Source organism: Pongo pygmaeus, chromosome 1, assembly GCF_028885625.2.
Source record: "Pongo pygmaeus isolate AG05252 chromosome 1, NHGRI_mPonPyg2-v2.0_pri, whole genome shotgun sequence".
NCBI lineage: Eukaryota > Metazoa > Chordata > Mammalia > Primates > Hominidae > Pongo > Pongo pygmaeus.
The window spans coordinates 70,714,365-70,734,170 of NC_072373.2; the positions used below are offsets into that span (position 1 = coordinate 70,714,365).

Sequence of the window (19,806 nt, forward strand, 5' to 3'; positions counted from 1 at the left end):
CTTTTGCTTAGGTCCAACCTTAATTTTTATATGACAGTTTCCAATTGATTGTCAGATTTTTTGTCTCATTTCAATTGAGTAATTGTTCCATCTGTCATTTGACATGACACAGACTATTTCTTAGTAATTTTTTTGAAAACTCTTTAGTGATTTTTAAAAACCTCTACAGAGTGTTGATTATTTAAATGATAGCAGAATATGTGTATATAAAGTAATTTCAGAGGCTGGGCAAGGTGGCTCATGCCTGTAATCCCAGCACTTTGGGAGGCCGAGGCGGGTGGATATCACCTGAGGTCATGAGTTCGAGACCAGCCTGGACAACATGGTGAAACCCTATCTCTACTAAAAATACAAAAAATTAGCCGGGTGTGGTGGCACATGCCTGTAATCCCAGCTACTTGGGAGGATGAGGCAAGAGAATCGCTTGAACCCAGGAGACAGAGGTTGCAGTGAGCCGAGATTGTGCCTTTGCACTCCAGCCTGGGCAATAAGAGCGAAACTCTGTCTCAAAAAAAAAAAAAAAGGGGATTTCATACAGAAAGATTAAGGTTCTCATACTATCATACAACATCTAATAATTTAATATAGAAGAGTTGGAAAAGTATATGGCCTTATTTGATTTTGAAAATTAAGTGCAATAATCTATTACCTTATAGCTGGCAGAAATCAGTGCTTATTCTTTCTAACTTTGGGTTTATAATCCTTATCCTTTGTGATGTAGTAAGAATATAAAGTACTGGGAAGACCATTAGTCTAGTATTGGTCCATGAAGGATTTCATTACTGTCATCATTCTTCATTCTGGGTTTTCTTTTCTGAAAGTGACCTTCTTCCTGTGGCCTTCTTGGCAGTTGAGAGGACCACTGTTTTCAAGAGAACTGGGAGTGGCTTCCTATCTAAATAGGGACTAGCTGTGGTTAGAAGGGGAAGTGGGAAGTGGCTGGATCACTGCCTCTACTTTTTCCTGTTCAGCCTTTTTTCTTCTCAACTCCATTACCAGGCCTAGGACCTTAAATTCTGGATATAATGGACCATATCCTGGAATATTGTTTTGTTATGGCAACTTTGGTGACAGAATTTCTTATAACAATGAAACATTATGTGATATTGTGAAATATATATTTGGTCTTTATTCCGTTTCCTGGCCAAAAAAAACCTCCTAAAATTCTAGGACTCTCCCTAGTGATTAGAGCATCTTTTGTATGCTAATGAGATGACTGGAGGCTGGGGACCCCTAGATAGCTTCAGGATGGGGACTGGTCGCCTGAAAGACTGAGGAGAGGCAACTGAGGAGAGGCGCGATTAGAAGGTTGGGGCTTTTAGCACTCACCCTCTCACCCCCCAACCCCACCGCACCCCCCCACCCCCCCACCCCCCCACCCCCCCACCCCCTACCCCCCACCCCCCATGTCTCTCTGGAGGGGAGAGAGGCTGAAAGTTAACGTCATCAACAGTGGCCAGTAATTTAATCAACTATGCCTATGTAATGAAGCCTCCACGAAACCTAAAAGTACTGGGTTCAGAGAGCTTTGGGATAGCTGAACACATGGAAGTTCCTGAAGGACTCCGCTCAGCCCCTCTTCTCCCACACCTTGCTCTGTGTATCTTTTTATTTGGTTGTTCATCTGTATCTTTTGTAATATCTTTTATAATAAATGAGTAAACGTATGTAAAGTGTTTCCCTGAGTTCTGTGAGCCACTCTTGCAAATTAATCTAACCAAGGAGGGGGTTGTGGAAACCCCAGTTTATTGCCAATCAATCAGAAATGGCATCTGAAGTCTGGGACAGTCATGTGGGCCTGAGCCCTGGACTTGTGGAATCTGACACTATCTCTAGGTAGATAGAATTAGAATTGAGTTAAATTGTAAGACACCCAGGCTGGGCCTGGTGGCTCAACGCCTGTAATCCTAGCACTTTGGGAGGCCGAGATGGGAAGATCACCTGAGGTCAGGAGTTCGAGACCAGCCTGAACATGGAGAAACCCCGTCTCTACTAAAAATACAAAATTAGCCCGGCATGGTGGTGCATGCCTGTAATTCCAGCTACTCAGGAGGCTGAGGCAGGAGAATTGCTTGAACCTGGAAGGCGGAGGTTGCCATGAGCCGAGATCGCGCCATTGCACTCCAGTCTGGGCAACAAGAGCAAAACTCCGTCTCAAAAAAAAAAAAAAAAAAAAAAATGGTAAGAGACCCAGCTTGTGCACTTCTGTCTCTAGGTAGCTAGAAGTGAGTTAAATTGTAAGACACCCAGCTTGTGCACTGCTTGCTTGGTGTGTGGAGGAAATAACCCCACACATCTGGTGTTAGAAATATTGTGTTGAGTGGTGAGAGTAGGCCAAAACACTTTGGCAAAATGCTTTGGGGTTTTGTTTTTTCTATCCTCAGACTCCACTTAGCGTTTGGTAGCTGTGTCACCCTTTATGAATGAATAAATGAATGTACATAGCGACTTCCTAGTGACAAGGCGATTGCTAATTAAGATGTAATATTATACAAGAGTAGGGAACATTTAAGAAAGTAACATTTAACTTCTTGTGCTCTGAGAAATTCCTGGAGAATCTTATTAAAATACCTTAGAACAGGGCAGGGCGCAGTGGCTCATGCCTGTAATCCCAGCACTTTGGGAGGCCAAGGTGGGCGGATCACCTGAAGTCAGGAGTTTGAGACAAGCCTGGCCAACATGGTGAAACCCCGTCTCTACTAAAAATACAAAACAGCCGGCCGTGGTGGTGCATACCTGTAATCCCAGCTACTCGGGAGGCTGAGACAGGAGAATCACTTGAACCTGGGAGACGAAGGTTGCAGTGAGCCCAGATTGCACCATTGCACTCCACCCTGGGCAGCAAGAGTGAAACTCTGTCTCAAAACAACAACAATAACAACAACAAAAAACGCCCGAGAACAACATGAAGATTGTCATGTTTTTGCCATTAGTGTTCCACATCCTGAGAATGCAGAATTAAACTGGAAAGTTAATGTAATTCAGTCATTGTTATAACCTGTTAAATTAACATGTTACATTTTGTTTAATTTTGAAAAATTAACTCATTAATATAGTTCAAGATTTAAGGGGTATACATTTAATCTCCCTATATTTCTCTCCCTTTAGCCTCTTCTCTAGAGGCAATCAATAGTCTCAGTTTAAATATACTTTTAACATTTATTATTTAAAGGACTTCTTTGGTGTGTATGAATAATTAAAGTTGATAACATGGATTCTAGAGTCAGACATTTTAAATTTTCATCTACTCAACAGTTACTGAGCATCTACCAGGTAGTTTCTTGGCACTGGAAATCCAGCACTGAACAAATCACAGCTTTCATGGAAATTACATTATAGTGGGTGGAGACAGGTGCTAACTAAATATTTATTTACTATATAATGTGATGATTAGTGGTAGGGAGGAAGATAGTCTTGGGTAAAGGGAGAGAGTGATAGTAGAGGTGCTGTTTTAATTTTATTTTTTTTGAGACAGAGTCTTGCTCTGTTGTCCAGGCTGGAGTGTGGTGGTGTGATCTCGGCTTACTGCAGCCTCTATCTCCCGGGTTCAAACAATTCTCCTGCCTCAGCCCCCTGAATAGCTGGAATGACAGACGCGTGCCACCACGTCCCGCTATTTTTTTTTTTTGTATTATTAGTAGAGATGGGGTTTCGCCATATTGGCCAGGCTCATCTCCAACTCCTGCCCTTAGGTGATCCACCCACCTTGGCTTCCCACAGTGCTGGGATTACAGGCCTGTGTCACCACGCCCAGCAGATGTGCTGTTTTAGATTGGGTGGCTGGGGAAAGCCTCTGATAGGGTAATGTTTGAGCAGAGAATTACTGAAAGAGTCAAACTTGTGGCTTTTGAGATAAAAACGTTTCAGGAAGAGGACCATCAAGGGCAAAAGTCTGGAGACTGTATTTACAGTAGAGGTGTATATCCTTCCAGAATGGCAGAAGAGGCTAGACTGGCTGGAGAGGAAGGCTGAAGGAGAATGGTAGGGGATAATATATAAGAGGAAAAAGAAAGTAAAAGAACTGTGTGGGAGTAGTGATGGGGATTGCTGATGACTGGTTATGTAGGGTTTGTATACCATAATAAGGAAGTAGGATTTTATTCTGAGTGAGGTGGGAATCTTTTGGAGAGTTTAGATTTATAGGGTTCAGTCTAGCTGATTTGTGGAGAATAAACTCTTAGGGACAAGGGTGAAAGCAGAGAGATTAGTGATGAGTCTGAAATAGCCATAGAGTATACAACACTGTACTAGATACAGTGAGCTTTATCAAATTTAGTTAGTATTATTTCTTCCCTAGATTTGACTTTTACCCCGTGAGGAATGGAGGTAAGAAGTAAAAATGAATTCATAATGAACATTTATATTTGTAAATGATAACTTTAGGAATTAAACTCTGGAGGGATTCAAATTTGTACAGATCCCTTATTTCAAGAAATATGGTAAAATTCCCCAAAGAAACTCTGATACCTTTTATAGTTATAGCATACAATAATTTTTTTTTCTTAGGCCTTCCAAAAAAGGCTGTGTTGCACAGTTTTGACAAATTAAATATTGGGTACTATTTTTTCCTCTCCATTTTGACTAGATGACATTTTGAATTTGAAACTTCTTTGGTTTCTCCAATGTATATCAAAGTGCTGGAAAGTATTTAAAAGGCAAAATCCTTAGACTTTAAGCAACCAAGTTGCTAGTGATGAAAATAAATGGAATATAAAAATGTCAACTTGGAAAATTTAAACTGACAGAATAATATGCTTGAATTTACTGGCAAACCTGCTACATCTGGTATTGCAGAAAGGAGGTGGAATGTGGGAAATCTGAAATTTGAGGATCTCAGAACTCCTAATACCTAACTGGGTGAATGAAGGCCCTTGAGTCAAAAATGAAATCACATGTAAGAGAGACAAAGAGACCAGACATGGTAAAAATGTAGAAAATGGAAAACCAAGGTGGACACTGAAAAGTACACTATAAATGGTAATGGGGCCAGGCGTGGTGGCTCACAACAGTAATCCCAGCACTTTGTGGGGGCAGGCGGATCACTTGCAGTCAGGAGGTCGAGACCAGCCTGGCCAACATGGCGTAACGCCGTGTCTACTAAAAATACAAAAATTAGCCAAGCATGGTGGCATGCACCTGTGGTCCCAGCTACTTGGGAGGCTGAGGCACAAGAATTGCTTGAACCGGGGAGGCGGAGGTTGCAGTGAGCCTAGGCTGCACCACTGTACTCCAGCCTGAGTGACAGAACGAGACTCTGTAAATAAATAAATAGTATTGGAAGCAGAAGAGAAATGGGAAGTGAAAGTTAAGTGGAAAGCCCGGCATATTGACAAAACTTTAAATAAATATTTGAGGGATCCAGTCAGGTTTAAGGAAGAAGTTGAGGCCAGGCGCAGTGTCTGAAGTCAGGAGTTTGAGACCAGCCTGGCCAACATGGTGAAACCCCGTCTCTATTAAAAATACAAAAAAATTAGCTAGGCATGGTGGTGGGCGCCTGTAATCCCAGCTACTTGGGAGGCTGAGGCAGGAGAATCGCTTGAACTCAGGAGGCGGAGATTTCAGTGAGCCAAGATCATACCATTGCACTCTAGCCTGGGCAACAAGAGCGAAACTCCCTCTCAAAAAACAACAACAAAAAAGAAGTTGAAATGGCTGATAAACCCAAACACACATGCTCAAAAAGAATTGTGAAATAAATTCCAAGGCTAGTATACATTACTCATTAAGTAGTTGTAGCCCAGAAGAGGGCATTGCTGATTTTTTTTTTTTTTTAAGACAGCGTCTCCCTCTGTCACCCAGGCTGGAGCGCAGTGGTGCCATCTCGGCTCACTGTAACCTCTGCCTCCCAGGTTCAAGCGATTCTCCTGCCTCAGCCTCCTGAGTAGCTGGGATTGTAGACATGCCCCACCATACCCAGCAAATTTTTGTATTTTTAGTAGGGACAGGGTTTCGTCATGTTGTCCAGGCTGGTCTTGAACTCCTGGCCTTAAGTGATCTCCCCGCCCAGGCCTCCCAGAGTGCTGGGATTACAGGTGTGAGCCACTGCGCCTGGCCCATTGCTAATTTTCTCTACTCTCAATTTCTATTAATTTGGTTTGCTTGTCTAGGCTTCCTAAAATAGGACTTATAAAAGTAGCTATTAAGTATTTCAAGTCAATGGTTTAGAAGGTAATTTTTTAAATTAAAAAAATAGTATTACAGAAGTAACTTTATCCAGGGAAAGCATTGTATATTCTTATTAATAAATTCTCATTATATATCTTCATGGGTTTTTATTATTGCTATAATCTTTATGTACAGCTACCTCTTTTAGTCAAAAACAATATAATGCTACCTTTAACTCAAACTTATGTATTTTTAATTTCTGTTTAAAATACGAAAATGTAATATGGCATACCTCACTTTGGGTCATGGAATCATAAGATGTTTGAGCTGAAATAAGTTTTTTCCTTCGTGGACACATTTAGTTTTATTATAACAAAGCGACTTATACAAAGCAACTTGTACACTTTTAACTTTTAAAACAGCATCATCTTTCCTTTCCAGTGAAACAAAAAGAAAATTAAAAAAAAAAAAACAGGGTGAAAATTACAATAGAGAATGTCAATTCCAAATAAGATACTACAGGTTTTGCTGATTCTCCCATTGAGTGGTAGGGCTCAAGTCATCATTAGGAGAGAATTTATTTTAAAAGTATTACCTTAAACTGCAAGGATGTCTGTCAGACATCTCAATTTAACATGCCAAAAGAGAAGCCATGTTGTCAAAATGCCCGCTTAACCCACCCAAACATCTCAAATCCACCCTTTGCTGACCTTCTCTAACCCCATTTTTTAAAGTTTTCTTTCCCCCTTTTTAAACAAGAGAAAGTAGACAGATGCATATTGGTAAATGCTAACTGTCCATGTTCACAAAGAGACACAGTGTACTATCTGAGTCCAGTATACAGAGAAAGGAGGAAAAGCTAGAATTCTGTGTACTACTGCACAGGGGCCTAGCACCCTCCAGCTTCCAGCAGAGTGAAGGGAGCAGGTTTTTCTTTTTTCCGACAGAGCTCGGTGGTGGTGATTCCATATAGTTTTTGTTCAGACAGGAAGGGATAAAAATGAATTTGGAACAGAAAGGGGTAGAGACTCTTTTCCCATAATATTCTGCTCAAGGTATTTACCCCCCAAATAAGTTGAGAACCATGGTGTATAGAAAAGAGACCTCAAGAACAGGGCAAGTGAGCCACAAGAGGGGGGAAAAAAAGACTGCAACTTGCTCCCAGGGACTGGAGAAAATTTTTAAAAGGAAGGTTGAATCCATCAGTGTTTATTAGTCATCTTCTCCTTCATCCTACTGTCCTTTCTTCCCTTTATCATCATCTTCATCTTCTTCCTCATCCCCTTCTTCATCAATATCTTCTAATCCTTCCTCTTCCTCCTCCTCCTCCTCCTCCTCATCTTCTCCTTCTTCATCATCCATATCGGTAACCAAGTAGTACTGTAATGGGATGGGACAAATGTCATCTTTGATGAACTTTCCTAACTTATGAGCACCTGCATCAGAATGGTCAGTAAGCCAGATAAAGAAGCTCTCTGGTGCCTCATGCTGCCTCTTCTTGCTGGCTTTATTCTGTGTTTGACTTGACTGTTTCATCGCATCCTTTCCAGCTTTCCATTTGATTTCAGTGGACTTTGAAGATGGAATACCACTCTCATGCAGATGAAATTCGTTGAAGATAACTTTATTTTTAAAGGAAGGATTTTCATCAAAATAAAAGTCTATTCTGTAACCTGACTTAGTATCTTCAAATTCTGTCACTTCAACTTTGGTCAGATAATGCAGTGCCTCTTTGTCCTCCTCCCTAAGCAGTGCAGACACTTGAGGATGGTTGACAAACGTTGTAACCCCAAAACTTGGAATTTTGGCGATCAGTTCTCACCTCTTCTGAAAAAAATGGCTGACAGAGTTTATTTTCTGTTCTGCTTTCAGAATCTCCTCCCTCAGTTCATTAAGCCTGTCTATTTCATTTTGTACTTCATCAATATGTTCAGTTGCTTCCTGCTGTTCTTTTTCTGTCTTCTTCGGCAAGTCTAGAGAGGCTGATGATGTCTCTTCCAGTCTCAGAACAGGAGGTGGTCTTGGTTTCTTCTTTTGAGGTGGGAGTGGAGACTGGCATTTAGGGGCCATGCTGCTAGGAAAGTCCAAAAACCAGACCAGAAGTCTCCTTGCTCATCAGGAAGAAGCTCAGAAAACTCTGAAATAATTTTAGAGTGATCTTTTCCCCTTCTCCTTAATTTTACAGATGAAGAAATGGAAACATAGTAAAATTCCCATATCTAGTTATGGCAGAGAAAAGACCAGAACTTTGGTCTTCTGGCTTCTGGTTTAGTGCTCTACAACGTTTTAACTTACGTTTGTATTATAATTTTTTTTATCATTTCAGTTGTACATGAACAAAAACAGGAATTATCTTTGTTAGATTGTTGCTTTGTGATTAATTGACCTGAATTGAGTGATTTTTGCATACATAGAAAGATGCACTCTTTTTGTTGAGAAGGTTAACAGCCTTGTGATTGTTTTCCTTTAAGTGAAAATCAACCTGTACTTTCTAGGGATACATATTTATCTAAACTTTCTAATGTTTTTGTTGTTGTTGTTATAAATTTAAGTGGTACAAGTATAGTTTTGTTATGTCGTGGTGAAGTCTCTGGGCTTTTAGTGGAACCATCACCTGAATAATGTAAGTCGTACGCATTAAGTAATTTCTCATCCCTCACCTTCCGCCCCACCCACTGAGTCTCCACTGTCCTATTCTACACTCTGTGTCCATGTGTACACATTATTTAGCTTCCACTTGTGAGAACATGCAGTTCTCTATTTGGGAGGCTGAGTAGGAGATCATTTGAGCCCAGGAGATCGAGGCTGCAGTGAGCTGTGATCTTGCCACTGCACTCTGGCCTGGGTGACAGAGTGAGACACTGTCTCAAAAACAAAAACAAAAAAAAAAACTTAGCTGTTTGTTAAATCAAGAGCCCCATTGATTCTTACCAGCAATACTATGACAATCCATTTCCAGTTTTCTGTACCTCAAAAAAAAAAATACTGATATCCTAAAATATTCCTAATATCCTAAAATATTCCATAAATCAGATATCTTACAAAGCCAAACCGGTCCTTCTTGTTAAAATTAATAAGGTTCTATAAGCTGTTAACCAAAAAAGTTTCCACTAACACTGCATACTTAACTATCCTAAATAAATTTAAATATGCAAAATGTTAATTCAAATCAAAATAATAATAAACAAAACCATAAAGCTAGCAATTAAGATTAAAAGGTTTATGAGTGTCTATCAAAGGATAAATGGATAAACAAAATGTGATATCTGTATACAGTGGAATACTATTCAGCTATAAAAATGAATGAAATCATGTCTTTTTGTGGCAACATGGATGGAACTGGAAGCCATCATCTTAAGTGAAACAGCTCAGAAACAGAAAGTCAAATACCCTGGAAGATCTTCTCTGATTACTTTAATTTTCTAAGCCAGGTCATTGGCTTAGTAAGAAAGGAAGCTATTACGAGTTTGAAAAGAGAGGAGAGCATATAATTGTCTAGAAAAGTGGGAAGGTGAATGGACTAGAGAAATACAGTACGATCACCAGGCAGTGTTAAGGGCTCATTTGAGGCTAAAGGTTCTGAGTTAAAAGTGAGGCCAGTCAGCTTGGTTTTGTGCTTTTTTTCTCCAGCCACTTTCACTTTAGGAGTAGGAGAATAGTTGAATTTACCCAGCTTGTGGTTCTGCAAAGTGGGTATGTCCAAGTGAGAGAGGAGCAAGTGATTATAATGATGGACCATGGAACTTAAGCTGGTAAAGAGAGAAGAGAGGACTTCACAGGGTAAGGAACAGTGAAAAGATAGTTTGAAGATAGGCTGGGTGCGGTGGCTCACACCTGTAATCCCAGCACTTTGGGAGGCCGAGGCAGGTGGGTCATGAGGTCAGGAGATCAAGACCATCCTGGCCAACATGGTGAAACCCTGTCTCTACTAAAAAAAAAAGAAAAAAAAAGCCAGGCCTGGTGACATGTGCCTATAGTCCCAGCTACTCAGGAGGTTGAGGCAGAAGAATTGCTTGAACCTGGGAGGCAGAAGTTGCAGTGAGCCGAGATCATGCCATTGCATTCCAGCCGGGGCGACAGAGTGAGACTCTGTCTCAAAAATAAAAATAAAATAAAAATTAAAGATAGTTCAAAGATAGAGGTCAGTAGGTGGGGTCACAAGATTATATGAATTCATGTATTAGAAAGAATGAGCTGGAAATATAAAACATGGTGTTCAAAAAGAGTTGCATGAAATTGAGATTATCGAGAGGGTGCATTAGAGTGTGCTGAGTTAGGGTTACATTTAGCTCTTTGCTTTTCACAGCAACACCATGATATAGATGGTGTAAGCATCATTAAGCATGTTTCATAAATGAGAAAACTGAAGCTCAGAGAGGTTGGGCAGTTTTCCCAAGGTCACAAAGCTGCTGATAGGCTAGCTATTTAGGACTCAGATCCCATTACTCTGATTCTCAATACTCACTCCTCTACCATACTATATCAGTTTTCTGAAAGTTAGTAACTTAATTTCCCTATCTTTGCACCTAGATTGCAATCTCAAGTTAAAACTTTTGACAAATATACATTACCAAAATTATTTTCCTCTTCAGAAATCTTCAGACTCTAATCTTAGGGCAATGTTGGAGGGATTTACTGCCACTATTTTTACCTAGCTGGTCTTATTGAAAACACACATATATTAGAGGCTTAAATATGATAGTTTTGTTTAAACTCCCTTTCATAATGGGGCTTAAGGTGGGTGGAAGATGGAACAAGGAGGAATGTACTGTTCTTTCAGCAGCATGCCTGGACAGAGAGCTGTACTGTTAGAATGTGTCCAAATCCATGTGCATTCTTTTTGGTGGCAGTTTGCACCATTGTAAGTCTAAAGGATAGTTGGTTATTGGATGTTGTCCATTTGGGATATGATTCTCTTCTTTTCCCCCAATGAAATAATCATCACGCTTTTTGCATTTTTGCACATTTGGCTTTGTGGTAGGGGGCGGACTTGGAAGAATTCTTTAAATGTGAAGGAAGAATGGGAGAGTTATTATTAAATATACTCTGAACTGATCTTTATCATTTTAAATGACAGAATAGAAAAATGTTTCACCTAAATTTCAGATAATTTTTTTCTTTTAAAAATTATTTTAAATTGTGATAAAATAAACACAACATAAAATTTACTTTGTTATCAGATGTTTTAATATCCTCTATTATTATTTTGTTGGTATAATATTCTGTTTAAAATATGAATAGTTCCCTGGAGGTGACCCTTATGCACCTTGGCCACAGGAACTCTCTTTCTTCTCTGTTATTTTTCTGTTTCCTACCTGCTACTGGTACTGGACCTTTTTATTCCACTAGTGAAGTCTGATGATAGAACATGGGGGTAGAGAGGTGGTAGGCCTTAGCAGCAGAGTCTCATGTAGTATCTGTGAAACATGGGGCATATCAGCTCCTTCCTCTCCTCTAGAACCTTCGTGGCAGCTCCTCAGAGGGAACGTATAAGAAAGCCTGAGTCAGGGTGTATACAACTCTGATCTTGTTGCTTCCTTGCTTACCTACCAGCTTTTATTGATTTCTTACCATCTTTAGAGTGAGGTCCAAACTCCTTAACAGAGCATCCAAGGCTTTCATAATTTGGTGCATTCCCAATCTCATACATGCTCCTGAGGCTGTAGCCATACTAAAGTACAGGTGGGCCTGTAAATATAGCCTGTCCCTGGCATATAGTAGGTGGTCCAGAAGTATTTCCCTTTTTTTTTTTTTTTTTTTTTTGAGACAGGGTCTCATTCTGTCACCCAGGCTGGAGTGCAGTACCCAGGCTGGAGTGCATTGCTCACTGCAGCCTCAACCTCCCTAGGCTCAAGTGATCCTCCCACCTCAGCCTCCCAGGTAGCTGGGATGACAGGCATGTGCCACCACACCTGGCTAATTTTTTTTTTTTTTTTGTATTTTTAGTAGAGACAGAGTTTCGCCATGTTGTGCAAGCTGGTCTTGAACCCCTGACCTCAAGCTATCCCCCTGCCTCGCCCTTCCAAAGTCCTGGGATTACAAGCATGAGCCACTATGCCCAGTCAAGACATATTTCTTGAATGAAAGAATATAGTATTAATATATATCACAGTTGTACTATTTTACATGCTAACTTGCTTTTATTCAGTGGCTAATTCTTGAGTTTCCTTTAAGACTCAGGTCAAGAATCCTCTTTCAAGAGGCCTTCTCTGCTTTTTGTGTATCCTAGTAGACACTCTTGCTCTATGATACCAAAAACATTCAGGCCATATCTCTGTATTATAATAGCTGATTTACTTTTTTGTTTTTCCTGTATTTAGTACATGAGGTTCTTGAGGGCCAGGGACCATGTCTTATTTTTACCTTAGTACCCCCTAACTCTGGGCCTGTTCTTCCTAGGTACTTTCTATTACCAAAAAAAAAAAAAAAAAAAACCCTTTAAGATAGCTGTTGCTCTTGTTTCCTAATATTTACATTATATAATGTTATATATTGAATATCTCTGGCTTTTAAATTTTATTTTCTTGCCTTTTCAAGGTCAAAATTGCTTAGACACTTGACTTGTGAAATAATCAGTATTCCAATGAGTATAAATCATGACAGTCATAATTAGTATAATTTGATTGCCTATTATGGGATTGGGACGTTGGGTAGGAAGCTTAGAATTGCAGAGTTAATCCTCATGTGGAGGAATTCTCTGAGCACTTTAAATAATTGGACAACATTATATAAGCCTTACCCTTTTAGGTCTGAGTTTTGTACATTTTAAACTGGTGACTCATTAAATTGTATTCCTGCTTAGGATGTAACTATCGTTAATGTAGTTGTGTTTCCTAATTTCCACTGTTTTATCAATGCTCCTTTTCTTTTATACTCTGACGTCAAAAGTTATGTAATCTGGGTATTCCTCAGATTTAATGACTTGGTTAGTGGGTATTAACATTATTCATTCCTATAAGAAGGCATTATTTTAGATGTTCTTCCTTTTCTTGAGACAGAGTCTTGCTCTGTTGCCCAGGCTGGGGTGCAGTGGTGTGATCATGGCTCCTCAACTCACTGCAACCTCCACATCCTGGGTTCAAGCAATTCTCCTACTTAAGCCTCACGAGTAGCTGGGATTATAGGCACCCCCCCAGCCCACCACACTCAGCTAATTTTTGTATTTTTAATAGAGGCGGGGTTTCACCATGTTGGCCAGACTTGTCTTGAACTCCTGTCCCCAAGTGATCCACCTGCCTTGGCCTCCCAAAGTGCTGGAATTACAGGCATGAGCCACCATGCCCGCCCAATGTTCTTACTTTTTAAAGTCCAGATCTTGATACTTTTGCCATAAGTTTTTATTCTCCGTTCCTAATTTTAGTTATAAGGTCTTTTAGTTGAAACAGTGGACAAGGAAACTATAAGCTTACTGAAAATGCCTTGGGTTTCTGTAGCATGAATCTGCATACTCTAAAGATTTCTTACACAAATAATTTTTTTTTTTTTTTTTTGCAGCAGAGTCTTGCTCTGTCACCCAGTCTGGAATGCAGTGGCGGGATCTTGGCTCACTGCAACCTCCGCCTCCCAGGTTCAAGCAAGCAATCCTCTTACCTTAGCCTCTGAAGTAGCTGGGACTGCAGGTGCATGCCACCACACCCAGCTAATTGTTGTAGTTTTAGTGCAGACAGGGTGTCATCATGTTGACCAGGCTGGTCTGGAACTCCTTACCTCAAGTGATCTATCCGCCTCAGCCTCCCAAAGTGCTGGGATTACAGGCGTGAGCTACTGTACCTGACCACTACAAGCTTTAATATGGTTGTTACTTTCAGTAGAATTTTGGCATGTTGGAACTTGAACCTTTTATTACCAAAATTTGTGTGTTCCATTTTATGTAATTATATCCCTGCAGAAATATTAGTATAGGCATATTTACATAGCACCTTAAATGCATAGCAGAATGTTTTATACATACAATGAGTAGGGAGACCAGAGTCTTGGATCCAGTATTGTGGGTATTCTATTAGAAGTCTATGATGCCCAAATGGACCATAATTCATTAAGGAAAAGAAATTTTAATAGCAATTTTTCCCTTGGTTACTGATGACTGAGGTATGAGAAGTTCTTATTCTCCAACCAAAAAGCTACTTTTATACTGGTTTCATAACCTCTTAATACATAGTCTAACTGCAGAAAAGGACTGTCCACTTTTTATTCTTAAGTATTTTAAAAGTTGATTTTAGCACCTGTGGTTTCCCAGATAGTCCCTGAAATACTAGATTTACAAAAGAGGTAACTGTTTTACCACCCCCAATTAAATGAATTAATTGTTATCGAATTAAATGAATTAATTGTGGTTAAATCCCAGGTTCCTTAATCTACTGTTTCTTGAAGTTTTGTTGGATAAGGAAGAAACAGTAGTAACAACTGACTGCCCTTCTGAATGCTGCTGTTAGTCCTAGGGCAAGATGCTCCCAGAAACAATCTCCTTGAGGATGACTGTAGTTGGAGGGGGATGGTATGCCACGACTATTCTTGGAACCTGACTTGGCTGTTTCTGTGCCTCTTTGGCAGAGGCCAGAAGGGCTGGGTTGAATCTCGGGGCATCTTTGGAATAATCAGGATGCTTAGTGTAGCAGCCTGGCTTGCAACTAGGGTTCAGTGGTCTGACAGTGTTTGTTGGCTTGTTTTTAATCCCTGTTCTTCTTGTCAGAAATAGGAACCTGCTCCTCACTTGCTCATCTCTCCTAGGCTAGGGTGTTAAATTAAATCTTTCTCTTCCATTGATTCATTCACTCTCTTAAGTGTTGGACATCAAAAGCAAGGTTTTATTTAAAAAAAAAAGTGTACCTGTTTAAAGTTTTCTTAGGATAAGAAAATGTAACAACACTTGGCCGTGTGTGTTGGCTCATGTCTATAATCCCAGCACTTTGGGAGGCTGACGTGGGTGGATCACCTGAGGTCAGGAGTTCGAGACCAGCCTGACCAACATGGCAAAACCCCATCTCTACTAAAAATACAAAAATTAGCCAGACATGGTGGCGGGCACCTGTAATCCCAGCTACTTGGGAGACTGAGGCAGGAGAATTGCTTGAAACCTGTGAGGCGGAGGTTGCAGTGAGCCAAGATGGCACCTCTGCACTCCAGCCTGGGTGACAGAATGAGAATCTGTCTGGAAAAAAAAAAAAAAAAAAAAAAGAATATGTAACAACGCTAAAAACGAATACTGACTGCTGCTAATAAAAGCCTTATTATTTTTGTTTTCTTGAATGGCACTTGAATATGCCAGATATTTACCTTCAGCTCCCAAAGTGAGATAATCTTAAATAGAACTTTGTAACAACCTTTTATGCATATAGTTAAAAAGGAGTGATTGATTTTGATCAGTTTCTTAGAAACTTTTAAAAAATTTTTTGTGGGTACATAGTCGGTGTATATATTTATGGGGTATATAGGATATTTTAATACAGGAATACAATGTATAATAGAGTATCCTATTAAACATTGGGAAAATGGGGTATCTATCACCTCAAGCATTTATTCTTTGTGTTGCAAACAATCCAGTTATACTCTTTTAGTTATTTCAAAATGTATGGTTAAATTATTATTAACTAGAGTCACCCTGTTGTGCTATCAAATACTGGATCTTATTTATTCTATTTTTCTGTACCCATTAACCATCCCCACCCTCCCATCGCCCCCACTAACGAACTCGTGACTGTAGACTGTGGTAAGAATGTGTCTACTTGGCCAGGTATGGTGGCTCACACTTGTAATCCCAGCACTTTGGGAGGCTGAGGCGGGCGGGTCACTTGAGGTCAGGAGTTGACACTAGCCTGGGCAACATGGTGAAAACCCGTCTCTACTAAAAATACAAAAATTAGCCAGGTGTGGTGGCACACACCTGTAATCCCAGCTACTTGGGAGGCTGAGGCAGGAGAATTGCTTGAGCCTGGGAGACAGAGGTTGTAGTGAGCCAAGATCGTACCACTGTACTCCAGCCTGGCTGACAGAAGGAGCCCTCGTACACCCCACCCTCAAAAAAAAAAAAAAAAAAAAAAAAAAAAGAAGAATGTGTCTACTTGTCTAGCAGTCCAGCACGCAGTCTTCTTTGTTAATTTGCTTCATCATTCCCTTTCATCAGCCTTTAGTCTCACTGCCTAGGGCATGAGCTCACATTCTCATTTATTAGACTTACAAGACAGTGGCATGCTAGACAGTAGCAAAACCTCCCTAGGATATCTGTCTGCTAAGAGACTAAAATTAAGAGCTAGATATTTTCTCCCTTAAGGACATCCATTTAAGGAGAGTGGTTCCCCCACTATCCTACCCCGCAAGTAGCTCATTTATTTCATTTAGGTAACTTCAGACTTGTCTGTTGTAATATTCTAATTAAGCCTTCAGATGTTAACTAAGCTTTTATTATTGTGAAACATTCTTGGCAATGGAAGTCTGGTCTCTGCCAGTTCCAAGTGACTGGTGGTGGCTTTTCTGTTCTGGGCAGGGCAGGGAACAGAGGACCCATTCAGGGGGACCAGGGAAAAGGGTAAAGGAGCTGGCTGAACAACTGTCAGCCTGGTCTAACATCTTGCCCCTCTTTATTTTCTCTCTCTGGCATTGACATCCTTTTGCTATTGTGGCTATGTTTGGTACCTTACTCATTTCTGCTAAAAACATAACTAACTCATCTTTTCTCCTGTTTTTGAAATAAAAAGTGCTCTAAGAAATTTCAGCTGGGCATAGTGGCTCGTGCCTGTAATCTTAGTACTTTGGGAGGATGAAGCAAAAGGATTGCTTGAGGCCAGGAGTTCAGGATCAGCCTGGGCAACATAGCAAGACCTAGTCTGTATTTTAAAATATTATTTTTTTAAAAAAACTAAAAATTCCACAGGGGAAAGACACTAAAAGGTCAGGGGATAAGCACCCTTTTATATTTCTCTACTTTCTTCTTTTTGCTTAGAACCAATAGAATTATTATTATTATTATTATTATTATTTTTTTTTTTTTTTTTTTGAGACAGAGTCTCTGCTCTGTCACCCAGGCTGGAGTGCAGTGGCACAATCTGGCCTCACTGCAACCTCCACCTCCCAGGTTCAAGTGATTCTCCTGCCTCAGCCTTCTGAGTACCTGAGATTACAGGCGCGCGCCAACACTTTGAGGTCTCAAACTCCTGACCTCAAGTGATCAGCCCACCTCAACCTCCCAAAGGGCTGGGATTATAGGTGTAAGCCACTGTGTTCAGCCCCAATAGAAAATTTGAGGAGTATAAAAAAGTTGTAGAAGGTTTTAAGACTGCGCCTGGGCTGAAGTAATATGAAGTAGTAGTCATTCATATATACATACATACACATATATATACATATATGTGTATGTATGTATATATGTATGTGTGTATATGTGTATACACACACATATGTGTATATATGTGTACACACACATATGTGTATATATGTGTGTGTATATGCGTATACGCACACATATGTGTGTGTATACGCGTATACGCACACATATATATGTGTGTGTATATGTGTATACGCACACATATATATATTTCAAAGTATTAGCCTCCCGAGTAGCTGGGATTACAGGCACGTGCCACCACGCCCGGCTAATTTTTTGTGTTTTCAGTAGAGACGGAGTTTTTCCATGTTGGTCAGGCTGGTCTCGTACTCCCGACCTCAGGTGGTCTGCCTGCGTTGGCCTCCCAAAGTGCTGGGATTACAGGCATGAGCCACTGCGCCCCAGCCTTACCAGTATATTTGAAACCTTTTTTTTTTTTTTTTTTTTTTGGAGACAGAGTCTTGCTCTTTCGCCCAGGCTGGAGTGCAGTGGCACGATCTCGGCTCACTGCAGCCTCCACCTCCTGGGTTCAAGTGATTCTTCTGCCTCAGCCTCCTGAGTAGCTGGGACTACATGCACACACCACCACGCCTGGCTACTTTTTGTATTTTTAGTAGAGACGGAGTTTCACCATGTTGGCGAGGATGGTCTTGATCTCCTGACCTTGTGATCCGCCCACCTCGGCCTCCCAAAGTGCTGGGATTAAAGGTGTGAGCCACCACACCCAGCCAGAAACCATTTTCTTTTTCTTCCAAGTAACAATATCATACTTCAGGGTTTTCTTGAGACGGTAGGTGGCATTGTAATTATTCCTTTAAAAAATTTTTATGTTTTGCTTTTATATAGTCACATCCAGTCAGTGTTCAAATCTCATTCTTTTTCAGCTTTTTAAATTAATATCCAGGTAAGATCTACACATCACAATGATACATTTAATAATTGATATAATACTTAATAATATGTCCAATGGAATTGATCCATTATCTTAAGTCTCTTTTGACCTGTAGATTCTCTGCCTAAAATAATTAGCTTGGTATTGTTTGGGGCAAAGTAAATTGTTATTCTAAAAAGCTATTAAAAGCCTTTCTGGCTGGGCATGGTGGCTCACACTTGTAATCCCAGCACTTTGGGAGGCCAAGGTGGGCAGATCACAAGGTCAGGAGATCGAGACCATCCTGGCCAACATGATGAAACCCCGTCTCTACCAAAAATGCAAAAGTTAGCTGGGCGTGGTGGCATGTGCCTGTAATCCCAGCTACTAGAAAGGCTGAGGCAGGAGAATTGCTTGAACCAGGGAGACGGAGGTTGCAGTGAGGTGAGATTGTGCCATTGCACTCCAGCCTGGTGACAGAGCAAGATTCCGTCTCAAAAAAAAAAAAAAAAAAAATTACAGCCTTTCTAACTTTAATGTTTGTGGCTATGTTATTCTAATTGTATGAACTATTTCCTAAAACATACTTTCAAAATACTTCTTGATAGTTTTGGAAGAATGTATGTGGAATGAAGACTTTTCTGTTAACTTACGTTTTGTTTTTTGTTGTTGTTTTTTTTTTTGAGGACGAGTTTCACTCTTGTCGCCCAGGCTGGAGTGCAATGGCACGATCTCTGCTCACTGCAACCTCCGCCTCCCGGGTTCCAGCGATTCTCCTGCCTAAGCCTCCTGGGTAGCTGGGACTACAGGTGCCTGCCACCAAGCCCAGCTAATTTTTGTATTTTTAGTAAAGACAGTGTTTTGCCATATTGGCCAGGCTAGTCTCAAACTCCTGGCCTCAAGTGATCCATCCGCCTCAGCCTCTCAAAGTGCTGGGATTACAAGCGTGAGCCACTGTGCCTGGCCGACCTTATGATTTTTAATAGTTTATAGATACTCAGATAGGGCTTACTGTATCTATATTTTACAGTGCAAAGTACCACATAATATTCTGGGTGGACATTTGTCTAACCCTGTTAATTTAGTATCTTCAGAAGAGATTTGCCGCTTTTAGGCCATATGTATTTATAAGAGGGATAGAATAGGCTTTCTTTCATAGTTTGAGGAATATCAGCAGTGTCTCCTTGCCTTCTTGTTAATGCCTAAAATTCTCTTTTTGAGGGAAATTGCTTTTATTTTTAACTTTGTATCCTATTAAGATATAAATATTTCTATGGTCAGGGAGATTGAGAACCATTTTTTCTATATTAACATCTTAGTACAAGTTATTTATCAGATTATCTTTACATTCTAAGGCTCTAGAGCACAGACCTTGCCCTGGATGAATAAACACCCTCAACCTTTAGCTCCTGTGTAGGTAAAATAAATTGAATTCATTCTCTTTCTCCTGTTACCACTCAGCAATCAAAGATAAAGTCACTTCAGTCTTTAGATTGAAAAAGACTGACTTAGG

General features: G+C 40.3%; 1 protein-coding gene and 1 pseudogene across 4 annotated transcripts in view; one reads left to right on the forward strand and one right to left on the reverse strand.

Annotated features, from left to right (window-relative positions):
* The window catches only part of ABL2 (ABL proto-oncogene 2, non-receptor tyrosine kinase), a 126,955-nt gene that overhangs the window by 37,702 nt on the left and 69,447 nt on the right, over positions 1 to 19,806 (forward strand). The gene's annotated exons all lie outside the window — the stretch shown is intronic.
* LOC129017740 (protein SET-like) lies at positions 7,318 to 8,175 on the reverse strand (annotated as a pseudogene).